We start from the raw sequence: 12,847 nt of genomic DNA, 5'->3' as shown, positions 1-12,847 counted from the left end.
TTGTTGGTAAGGCGGATACCAGGTTGAAATTCATTGGGAGAGTCCTTAGAAAATGTAGTCCATCAACAAAGGAGGTGGCTTACAAAATACTCGTTCGACCTATACTTGAGTATCGCTCAACAATGTGGGATCCGTACCAGATCGGGTTGACGGAGGAGATAGAGAAGATCGAAAGAAGAGCGGCGCGTTTCGTCACAGGGTTATTTGGTAGCCGTGATAGCGTTACGGAGATGTTTAGCAAACTCAAGTGGCAGACTCTGCAAGAGATGCGCTCTGCATCGCGGTGTAGCTTGCTCGCCAGGTTTCGAGAGTGTGCGTTTCTGGATGAGGTATCGAATATATTGCTTCCCCCTACTTATACCTCCCGAGGAGATCACGAATGTAAAATTAGAGAGATTCGGGTGCGCACGGAGGCTTTCAGACAGTCGTTCTTCCCGCGAAGCATACGCGACTGGAACAGAAAAGGGAGGTAAAGACAGTGGCACGTTAAGTGCCCTCCGCCACACACCGTTGGGTGGCTTGCGGGGTATAAATGTAGATGTAGATGTCGAAAAATGCCCCTGATTCCCCTTAGGAAGGATACCCAGTACAAATATAAACATCGACGAAAAAAATGCAACCCCCTCAAAGACTGTGTCCAGTGGACCCATTGCGTTAATAAAAAATTTGTTACTGTGATTGACGATCAAATGTCAATGAGGTGGCCTATGAGTGTGACTTCTGTTTCAACTCTTCTGAATTTCGAGGTTAACAGTGTTGCAACATTTATTCTGGGGTACGACCATGTCCAGTCGTTGATTACATGCTCCAGTTGAACGCCTTCACCCATTTGAACGGTAAGGCATTGAGGGCCTGGCAACGGCCTTGCCGCAGTGGATACACCAGTTCCCGTGAGGTCACCGTAGTTAAGCGCTGTCGGGCGTGGCCAGCACTTGGATGGGTGACCATCCGGGCCGCCATGTGCTGTTGACATTTTTCGGGGTGCACTCAGCCTCGAGATGCCAACTGAAGAGCTACTCGACCGAATAGTAGCGGCTCTGGTCAAAGAAAACCATCATAACGACCGGGAGAGCGGTGTGCTTACCACACATCCCTCCTATCCGCATCCTCCACTGATGCGGTTGGATTGTCCCGATGGGCCACTTGTGGCCTGAAGACGGAGTGATTTTTCTTTTTTTGTGCATTGAGAGCCTACGGGATGCTGGCTGGACGTTCAATGCCTTGCTGCAAATATTGAGCACAATTTGTCGGTAAAGTGTCGCAGCTTTCGACAGTGGTCTGTGGAAAATTCCCACACCTATACAGGGTGTTACAAAAAGGTACGGCCAAACTTTCAGGAAACATTCCTCACACACAAAGAAAGAAAATATGTTATGTGGAAATGTGTGCGGAAACGCTTACTTTCCATGTTAGAGCTCATTTTATTACTTCTCTTCAAATCACATTAATCATGGAATGGAAACACACAGCAACAGAAAGTACCATCGTGACTTCAAACACTTTGTTACAGGAAATGTTCAAAATGTCCTCCGTTAGCGAGGATACGTGCATCCACCCTTCGTCGCATGGAATCCCTGATGCGCTGATGCAGCCCTGGAGAATGGCGTATTGTATCACAGCTGTCCACAATATGAACACGAAGAGTCTCTACATTTGGTACCGGGGTTGCGTAGACAAGAGCTTTCAAATGCCCCCATAAATGAATGTCAAGAGGGTTGAGGTCAGGAGAGCCTGGAGGCCATGGAATTGGTCCGCCTCTACCAATCCATCGGTCACCGAGTCTGCTGTTGAGAAGCGTAAGAACACTTCGACTGAAATGTGCAGGAGCTCCATCGTGCATGTTGTGTCGTACTTGTAAAACCACATGTTCTAGCAGCACAGGTAGAGTATCCCGTATGAAATCATGATAACGTGCTCCATTGAGCTCAGGTGGAAGAACTAAAATGAGCTCTAACATGGAAATTAAGTGTTTCCGGACACATGTCCACATAACATATTTTCTTTCTTTGTGTGTGAGGAATATTTCCTGTAAGTTTGGCCGTACCTTTTTGTAACACCCTGTATACAAGGTTCTGGACGTCCACATGGTTTAGTCGCACTTCTAGATCGAGGCATTGTGCGAACAGCGTTTGACAACCGAACATCAACAAGGGAAGAGGTCAAGGCACATGCTGCACTTGTTGTATTATCTGGCACCAAGGGGGACTGTGTGCTTGTCGCTGGATTAAGATCACTTGTGCCTCTGGCCAGGTTAATACCCATACCACTTCACAGCCTAGCACAGATGCTCTGGTGTGGTGAAAATGTTGACTGGAGAGTAGAATGGCGCTTTTTGAGTGGCGCGAGTAGGTTCCGTCCGCATGCGAGTGTGAGACGTACACCTGTATGGCGTAGACCTGATGAGTTGACTCAGAGTGAATTCACCCACGACACAGCGGCCCGATCCCAGGCTTCTTGGTGAGGGGAGCCGTCAGTTACATCTCGAGACCACATTTGGTGTTTCTGTCGGGTAAAGTAGTCAGTGCCCACTAAATTGCACCTGCACATATGCCCGTGCTGATGCAGTGCCGGACGTTCACGCGACGTAATTTGAAACGCCGTGTTTATGGAGTACAGTACCGTTTTGTGTGGTGTAGCGACAAGATCACGCGTCGTCACATGAGCGCTGCACACTGACGAGGCACGCTGTTCTGGCTTTGCAGTCTGTTTTTGTAGCGTGTTGTGATACAGTTTGCAACTCCTGCAGGATAGCGGAAGTTTTGTGGTATTAAATGCCACAGTTGGCTTCGTTGGACCAGCAGGTCTTTCCCTTCCGGATGTCACGTTGGCAGTTGGATCTCTGCGGTTCCGGAACACGGTCGATAGTTGCTTCTTGCAGTGACTTTATTGATGAATAGAGCGAGCAGCGAAAGTGAATCATGAGTGCTGCTTTTGGTGGCTCATTTTTTACGATGACTATTGCCAGTGTAGGTTCCTAATGTCTTTATTACACCGTTTAACTGGATCCGATTCGATGCTTTGGTTGTGTGGTTTACATTCGCTGAACTAAGGTTGCATCTCTGTTTGACTAAATTTGCGTATGTCGTGCATTGGGCAGTTGCTTGTTTAGAGGTTCATTACGTTTTATTCTGTGTTTGCCAGTACATTCCTCCTACCAGGTTTTATAGTCTTGCCGTGAACGACTAGGTTCCTGATAATGTTACAGCTATGAGAACTGATGTTTTACTTAAACCTTTGTCCAACTCAGGCAAAGGTATAACTACGGCCCAAAGTGACGCAGTTAAACGTGTATTTCTCAATGACCAGTAGCGCAGCAGATCAGTCTGTGTATTACTGACGGGTCCGTGACACTGGTAGTTAATGCACACTGGGCACTGGGTGAGCAATTTCCCAAGTGCTCTGTTTTTTTTTTTTTTTTTTTTTTTTACTCGCTTCCGAGTCGGTCAAGTGCTAGTGATTTAGTTCAGTCCAAGTCAGTGGGCCGTTGGTGTGACTTGCTTGTGGTACTCCATTTTCCATTTGTTAAACGATGAGTGATTTACCCTAGTGTGTGTATGTTTGCAGACTGAAATCTGTATTTCTTGTGTGCGGCTGAAATTTTTTCAACTAGTCTGTAAGCAGACGATCGTACTGGATGTTATCGTAAAGAGTAAACATTGTGAGTGTGACCAAACGTAGGTTTACGTGCTCAGTGATTGCTATTTTGAACGGGATTAGTGGCCATGTTTACGGATGTCTAATTGGCTACAAGTAATAGAGTGCCACCTTTCTGGATCCTTAGCGTAAGTAAATCAGAAATAATATCCGACGTTCCCCAAGTAAGTGATATAAGCCCTCTGTTGTTGTTGATCTACATTAACGACATAGGAGACAATCTCAGTAGCCGTCTTAGATCGCTTACAGATGATGCTGTCATACACCGTCTCGTAAAGTCATCAGATGAGAAAAACGAATTGCAAAATGATTTACATAAGAAATCTGTATATTGCGAAAAGTGTAAATTGACCCTGAGTAAAGAAAAGTGTGAAGTTATTCACATGACTACTAAGAGAAATCCTCTAAATTTTGATTACGCCATAAGTCACACAAATCTAAAGGCTGTAAATTCAACTAAATACTTAGGGATTACAATAACAAATACCCTAAATGGGAACGATCACATAGATAAAGTTGTGGCTAGAGCCAACGAAAGACTGCAATTCATTAGCAGATCACTTAGAAGGTGCAACAGGTCTGTTCAAAAAATGTTCAAATGTGTGTGAAATCTGTCATCAGTCCCTAAGCTTACACACTAATTAACCTAAATTATCCTAAGGACAAACACACACACCCATGCCCGAGGGAGGACTCGAACCTCCGCCGGGACCAACCGCACAGTCTATGACTGCAGCGCCTAAGACCGCCCGGCTAATCCCGCGCGACCAGCAACAGGTCTATTAAAGACACTGCTTATACCACGCTTGTCCGCCCTATTCTGGAGTGTTGCTGTGTGGTGTGGGATGCACATTAGGTGGGACTGATTGATTACATAGAAAAAGTACAAAGAAGGGCAGCTCGTTTTGTACTATCGCTAAGTAGGAGAGATAGCGCCACAGACGTGACACGTGAATCGGAGTGGCAATCATTAAAGCAAAGCCGTTTTTCATTGCGACGGGATCTTCTCATGATATTTCGATCTCCAGTTCTCTCCTCCGATTGCGAAAAAATTCTCTTGCCACCCACCTACACAGGGAGAAATGATCACAACGATAAAATAAGAGAAATCAGGGCTCGCACAGAAAAATTTAAGTGCTCCTTTTTCCCGCACGCCGTTCGAGAATGGAAAGGTTAGAGACAGCTTGAAGGTGATTCATTGAACCGTCTGCCACACACTTTATTGTGAATAGCAGAGTAATCACGTAGATTTCGATGTAGCATGCCTACACTCAAATATGTTGAGTGAGCTCTGTAGCTCTTGCCTAAGTTTAACTTCCAGTGCCAAAAAGCTCGAGCTGCCTGTAGCCAAGCACTACTGGGCGTAAGGTTGCTGGGGAGCAGAACCAACGGGGAAATGATCATCATTCGTATCAAGATTTTTACTAACACTTCTCGGGAAAAGTAACGCTACCAGTTAGGTCAACAGGACCTTGACATACTAAGACAAAGGCATCCAATTAAGGGAAACAGATTAAGAACAATTACTGATACTCGGTAAAACTAATCTATTTAACTGCAGAACTAAAGTATACCAAGCATAACATTGTAGGAAAACAGTCTTCAAAAGATGAACACAATAAATATCTTTAGAATATGTTGGACTATAGTACAACAAATAATTCACATTTACCTAAAAAGTTCACTACATGGAAAAAAACAATTAAAGCTGGTTGATATGGAACCATAACGCTTCACGCGATGTGGTCCGGACGAAAGGCCTCGAAATTACTTAGGACAGGCCGGATACGCTGCTCACCACACCCCTCCTCTCTAAGCAACCGGTGCATACTCGCTAAAGGCACAAACATACAATTGCAGCCTGATGAACAGAGAAGTAACTTTTAAGTAAAACGAATGAAACCTTAAGTCATGAGTTTACACAATGGCAGCGTAGACGAAACAGTTGTTATAAGTCATTAAATAATAATTAGGTAACTGGCCAAGAGAACCAACCCCGGTTACACCTGTCTGTAAAGAAGTTCAGCGGCCAACCGAGATTCAGCTTCAAATCATGCCACCAGGAGGAAACGGTAAATGTTTTACTCTCACCCTGGACGGAATACATAGATAGAGGGAAGACGCGAACGGCTGGCTGGCGAATCTCACCAACGTTAAGCCCAAGCTTTTCTTGGAAGTATACGTTCAACAAGATTTGCCCCAGTAAGAGACTCTAGCTTGTGTGTCCCAAATAACTAAAGGAAGCGACTTGGCGATTTAACGCACGACGTTCCAGGCAGCAAAATATTTTGAACATTATGGATAATGACACATTGAACTTAATATAAATTTGAAAACCCCCAATAATTTTAAACAGACACTCATATCACCACCCTGTAACAATTACCAACTTAATTAACTTGTCATAAGTGGGATTCAAATGCATGTAAACTTTTTAGAAAGACATCATGTTTACGCCAGTGACTGTTAAACTTTTTATTTCCACTATTGCAATTTCGGCCTTAGGCCAGTGTCATTTTTCCAATTGTGTAATCGGCTGAAGGTCAAAATACACAACGAATTTTGTAAACTATTTTATAAACATTTTGTATTTCAGCGGCACTTGATAATGGCCGAAGGCCGAAATTGCAATAGTGGAAACAAAAACATTAAGAGTCACTGACGTAAACATGATATATTTCTCAAAATTACCAGACTGAAGCTGTTATGTTTTTATAAGAGCGACCCGCTCCTCAAATTGCGTATCCAGACACAAGATGTTACAACATGAGGCTGAAACGAGTCCGATATAGAAGCAGCAAGACACAAACGCTCACAGGAACCTGTCACAAACATCACGCTCACAGCAGGATCAAGATTAGTCTTCACGAGTTCCGCGTGGTCTCGGCACCGAAGCAAAGAGCTAAAAGTAGCTCACCGATCGTCCAAGGCCGTTCTGCGGTGACAAACAGTGGAAAAACGTGGAACCGCGAGGAGACGTGTGGATGACGACGACCCACCGTAGGCCTCCACTATGGTCGGTTGAAAGAATAATGTGTCAACTCATGTTCCCAGTGCACGTCCCTCGTAACCGGAAGCTTCTCAGCCACATAAACTTGGAAGCCACGCGGATGGTAGAAGAAACAGCCATCCCGTGGCCCCGTGGACCTGCTCTACCCTTAGAGCTTCACCCACTGCCACTCCCGGAACAATGACAGCAACGCTGCTCGCGGCAAACGTGCCACGCCCCCTTCATATTAAAAACTGTGTTCCAGGAGACGTGACGCGGGCTGTCGATCGTGCAATGGCTCAGCCTCAGCCTCAGCCTCTCCCCCCCCCCCCCTCCTCCTTAAAAAAAAGTCAGTACGACGGGGGGGGAGGAGTAGAGGGTGGAGGACAGGGCTCACGAGAAAACTTAATTAACACCACCTCTCTTAACTTGGGTAAGGTGCACCCGCAACTCATTTCCACTTTCACACTTTCAATAAAAATTTTATGGGTTTGTGACCGCATTGTCAATATACATAAAACTACCGACGTTTCGGTCTCTGTTGCAAGTGACTTCTTCAGGGTGTTTTTGTTTAGTGAAGAAGGTTGCTTGCAACAGGGACCGCAACTTCGATAGATTTAAATATACTGACAATGCGGTCACAAACACAGAACAATCTTATTGAATGTGACAATGGCTTCGGAATTCTACGTTTGTATCATTTGCACTTTCATCCTTATTGAGCCTAGTGTAATCGGAGTCGGTGCCTCCACCACCTCATATGAGCTCACAAGCGGGTTGTCAATTTTCCGAACGTCATACTCGAAGAGTCCCTTGTAAGTGGGCTGTTTAGGTTTTTATATTGGTATCGACATGTAGCGGTCTATATGAAAATCACTGGTTGTGCTGTGTGCAGTCTGTGGCTGGTTTGCATTGTTGGTGGCTATTGTAGTGTTGGGCAGTTGGATGTGAACAGCGCGTAGCGTTGCACAGTTGGAGGTGAGCCGCCAGCAGTGGCGGAAATGGGGAGAGAGATGGCGGAATTTTGAGAGCGGACGATCTGGACGTGTGTTCATCAGAAATAAAAATTTGTAATATTGGATATCATGGACTGATATATATATATATATATATATATATATATATATATATATATATATATATATATTACGACTTTTGAACACTATTAAGGTAAATACATTGCTCGTTCTCTATCAAAATCTTTCATTTGCTAACCATGCCTATCAGTAGTTAGTGCCTTCCGTAGTTAGAATCTGTTATTTTACTAGCAGTATTGGCGCTCGCTGTATTGCAGTAGCTTGAGTAACGAAGATTTTTGTGAGGTAAGTGATTTGTGAAAGGTATAGTTTAATGTTCGTCAGGGCCATTCTTTTGTAGGGATTATTGAAAGTCAGATTGCCTTGCGCTAAAAATATTGTGTGTCATTTTAGTGTTGATCAGAATAGGTAAAGAGCAAAATGCGAAATGTCTAAGTACTTTCAGTTCTTCTCAGCTGTTTGAACATCAAATAACGTAGTGGCTTACCAGCACAGTAATTCATTAATTTTTCTAAGGGGACGTTTCACCCTACTCCCAGAATTTGTTACGAAGACTATATCCGTAACCTGAATATTCCCTGGACGTCGGCCGTAATTGTATCGCACTACTTCCCTTTCATGCGCGCTCTGAACATTTGCCCTGGCTCTGCGCCATTTACCCTTGATTAACTTAGCACCAATATCATTGGACAAAAACGCCATATATGCACCGCCTATTTGATAAAGATGAATTTATAGGAGAGAGAAGAAGGCCTCGTGTCTTTCAGTAATAAAGGCCAAGTTCAGTCATGATAAAGGAGGATCGCATTTAATTTGATCGCCGAAGTGTGAAACCGTCACACAGGACTAGAGGTTATCATTAACCTGTTTCACGAAAGCATTTTGTGGGTAATAATGAGACGCATTGGCTTGTTTAACCCCTGATAGGAAACAGAAGTTCCGAAACTCCCTGAAGAGAAACAAGGTGCATTATCAGTGAAAATGGCCTTCGGAGGATCGAACCAAGAGAAAGTCTTCCTCAAATGCATAATACCTTCTACGACAGTATTATCATTACTGGAGAGGAGCCAACTCAGTCGATTAAAACCATCAACCACAACAAACACGTAAAGCTGCCCACCTTGAGGCCGGGGAAGAGGAACGACATAATCAATAAAATGAGGATGTCAGATCGAGTGGATTGAAGCAACAGAAATTCGGATTAGCCATCTTGAATTCATGACACTGATTAATAATTTTTCAAACATCGCGACACAGGACTGGCCACGTTATTGATCCACAGATTTGTTAATGATTTTAAACAACCCAGATGCCCCCCCCCCCTTCCTCCAATAGAATTTTTAAAATACTTGAAAAATCCGGGACAAGCGCGACAGACAGACAGATTTCAAGCTCCTTATCCCGACCCACAGGGCGGTGAATGTCCTTCCGCAGTCCCTACATGGGACCTTGTTGACTGGCCCAGAACTGCTCACTAATTGAGCCAAATTTGGGGTGCTGGTCTTCTTGTTGTGAAAGGTCAGCAAACAACACAGGAACCTCGGTAAGCATTGAATTAACAAGACGGTCTACCTCCTCGACTTCATGGGGGAAGAACCCTCCTGCTCCTCTTTCGGCATTCTGCTCAAGGTATCCACTGCAATGTTATCGCATCCCCTAATGTGGCGCACGTTGAAGCGGAAGGCGGAAATTCGGGCAGCCCAACTCTCATTATGCCCAGTTTTTCGCAGATGAGCCAGAAACCAACTAAGGATTTGGTTATCAGTCTCCGGTGTGAATTTCCGGCGTTGGGCGTAGTATTCGTATTTCTCTAGCGCGAAGAGGACAGTCATCGCTTCCAACTCACAATTAGAGCATTTCTTCTTAGCTGGGGACCGACACCTAGAGGCTTAGGCTAAAGGCGGCCGCTCGCCTCGTTGCTCCCGAAGCAACATGGCGGCGCATCAAACGCAGCCTGCTGGCTGTCGGTCTAGACTATCGGCTCGTACGTTTTTCGCAACTGGTTTAGCAGAGCGGCTAATTCAACAAACGTCGGAAAAAATTTTCGGAAGAAGTTAGTCAAATCACAACTCTATGATACTTTACAAATTGAAGATATTATGTTTTCAAACGATCAACACGCTCTTCAAGTTGCCGGTCCGACACATGGACAGGCAAGAACAGCAGGAGGCTGAACCGAGTCCGATGTAGAAGCAGCAAGACAAAACACACGCTCAGGACCCGAAACAGTCTCAATTTTCACGCTCACAGTGGGGAGCGAGATCAGTTTTCACGAATGCCGCGTGGAGTCGGCACCGTAGCAACGAACTAAAAGTAGCTCACCGAGCATCCAAACCGCTGTGCGGTGACAGTGGAAGAAACATGGAGCTGCTATTAGATGTGTCTATTACGACGACTCACAGCCCGAAGTAATAATGTGTCCACTTTCGTTTCCAGTGCACGTCCCTTGCGTCCGAAAGATGGCCAGCCAGACAACCTTGGAAGCCACGAGGGTGATAGAACAAACAGCCAGCCTGTTGCCCCACAGGCCTGTGCTGTCTTTGCTACTTCACTCAGTGTCATTCCCGGAAAAATAGCTTGAATGCCTCTCACCAGAGATCGTGTTCAAGGATACGTGGCGGCTTCACCTAGTACTAATCTATTCTCAAGGGGCGCTGTCCACTGTAAAAGGTGCTTTTACATTGAAGTTAAGTATGTTTGCGGGGCTTGCTGTTACATGCAATAGCTAGGCCCTCGACGTCGTTTGAGTGGCTAGTGTAAATGGTTCTCTTTTTGTTTGTGTAGTCATGTATGTGTTCCTTTGTAAGTTATCGAAAAATTTGTACAGCTGGCATTCGTTTAAAGTAGCAGTATTTTTAATCCGAAGTCTAAGAATTAAATATCGTACTCAGTTTTGAATCCTGAAGTTCCCTAACTGTAGTAGTTAGTTGTTTTCAGCTGAAGAGAAAATCCTTTCCAAGTGATCGAGAGTTTGTAAGTCACATCGTCCCTGGTAGACGACTTTTAGCCCATCTCTTGCAATCTGTGTTAGGCGCCAGAAAATAAATTGTTGTGTTGCTGCCAGTTAAAGGACTGCCATTTATACGGATTTCTGTGTCAGAATAGACTGCTGGTCCTCGTCATAAGTGTCAATTTTAGCTGACTTCATATGTTGCAGAAACGGCCTCGCTGACAGGAGGGAGATGTGCCAGAATCTCCGACTTAAATCTAAGGTTCTTACGAACTTTCAATAAATAATGTTTAGCTCCATTGTGTCTGTCAAATAAACGCAGCCGTCCACTCTTAACCATATATTCACCAACTGCCATTTCTTCGACAGGAAAGTAATGTGCTTCTTCCGCCGGACAGCGCAATCCACATACTGCTGGTCCGATGCAAAGACCTTTTCTTGGTGTTGAACAACTGCTGTGGCCAACAAGATCACCAGATCTCTCACAAGTTGACCAAGTGTGTGAGATGATGAAGCTCGAACTTACTCGTTCTCCAGGGTGTGCAAGATCCATTGACTAATCCCAACAAAAGGCTCAAGATGCTTGGGGTACTGTACCGCAGGATGGCGTTCGACACCTTTACTGAGTTTCTGGATGCGAGAATATACGCCTGTATTGCTGACGCAGATAAACGGTGTGCTGATGCAGTTCTTTGAACACCCTTTACCTTGACATGTGTGTTGTATTTTATCTAAATCTCTTGACATATACTTGTGTACCTGCCATGATGAACTACCTATCACACTGCTTGTCAACAAAACTAACCTTTTCTTGAGGTTTGTAAGTAGGCTGTTTAGGTTTTTTTTTTTTTTTTTTTGGTAACGCCATCTCTGTATGAAAATCACTGGCTGTGCTGTGTGCAGTCTGTGGCTGCTTTGCATTGTTGTAATACTCGCCATTGTAGTGTTGGGCAGCGGCAGCTGGATGTGAACAGCGCGTAGCGTTGCACAGTTGGAGGTGAGCCGCCAGCAGTGGTGGATGTGGGGAGAGAGATGGCGTAGTTTTGAAATTTTTCATGAACTGCTATATATATATATATATATATGATATTAAGGTAAATACGTTGTTTGTTCTCTATTAATATCTTTCATTTGCTAACTATCCCTATCAGTAGTTAGTGCCTTCCATAGTTTGAATCTTTTATTTAGCTGGCAGTAGTGGCGCTTGCTGTATTGCAGTAGTTCGAGCAACCAAGATTGTTGTGAGGTAAGCGATTTATGAAACGCATACGTTAATGTTAGTCAGGGCCATTTTTTTGTAGGGATTTTTGAAAGTCAGATGCGTTGCGCTAAAAAATATTGTGTGTCAGTTAAAGAACAGTCGTGTATAATTGTTCAAAAAAGGGGACGTTTCATATGTCGACCCTTAGCCGAGGATACCTCACTGGAATCTTCTGATTTCTTCTTGTAGTTTGTGTAATTAGTATAGTTTTGTTTGTTGGTAGCGCGTAATTGTAGAGAAAATCTCCTTTGTAGTTGCAGTCTTTCATTGTTGTACAGTAAAACAGTTGTGGCACGCATGTAGATTTGCACCAAGTATTTCGCAGCTCCAATTAACTAGATATTATTTTCAGTATTATGTTAATGTGTTCTCTTATTTTGCTCTTCAAATTGTGCTTTTCTGTGTTATCGTGTGAAATATTGTGACAATAATGGCGTGTGACAAACGTAATACTAGGCTCAAAAGTAAACTGAGAAATGACAGTGAAAACGAAAGCAGTGTGTTAGCGCCACCGAGTAATGAATTAACTGATGTTCAAAGTAGCAATTTGGTAATTGTGCATAGGGAAATGGAGCGGGCGTCAAATAATGGTGTAGACAGTGAAACAGGTAGTGAACAGGGAAGCATTATCGATCGATCGGTCGGCAACAGCTCGCCTCAGGATTCGGGTATGACAGAACACAATATTGCAGATACTGTAGACTCAGTTTTTGGGTTCTCACCGTTTTCTCAAATGAGTCAAGAAACATTTTCTGCTTGTCAAAATGTGAATGTTGCCGGTGCAACTTCACTGCCGAAAAGCACTGAGGAACATGTTTCAGACACCAGTGCATTGTTATTACAGTTAATGCAACAAATGGGACAAAGGCTAAAAAAATTAGACACAATGGAACAAAATCTTCAATAGTTAGGCATCACACTTGACAAACACGTGAAGATTTAACTACTGAGTTACA

General features: G+C 44.1%; 1 pseudogene; it reads left to right on the top strand.

Annotated features, from left to right (window-relative positions):
- Nucleotides 1-854: 854 nt before the first annotated feature.
- LOC126195996 (5S ribosomal RNA) lies at nt 855-972 on the top strand (annotated as a pseudogene).
- The last annotated feature ends 11,875 nt before the right edge of the window (nt 973-12,847 follow it).

This window comes from Schistocerca nitens, chromosome 7, assembly GCF_023898315.1.
Source record: "Schistocerca nitens isolate TAMUIC-IGC-003100 chromosome 7, iqSchNite1.1, whole genome shotgun sequence".
In the NCBI taxonomy this organism is placed as follows: domain Eukaryota; kingdom Metazoa; phylum Arthropoda; class Insecta; order Orthoptera; family Acrididae; genus Schistocerca; species Schistocerca nitens.
The sequence above is the reverse complement of the archived record's forward strand: the minus strand, read 5'-3'. Positions and strand labels throughout refer to the sequence as shown.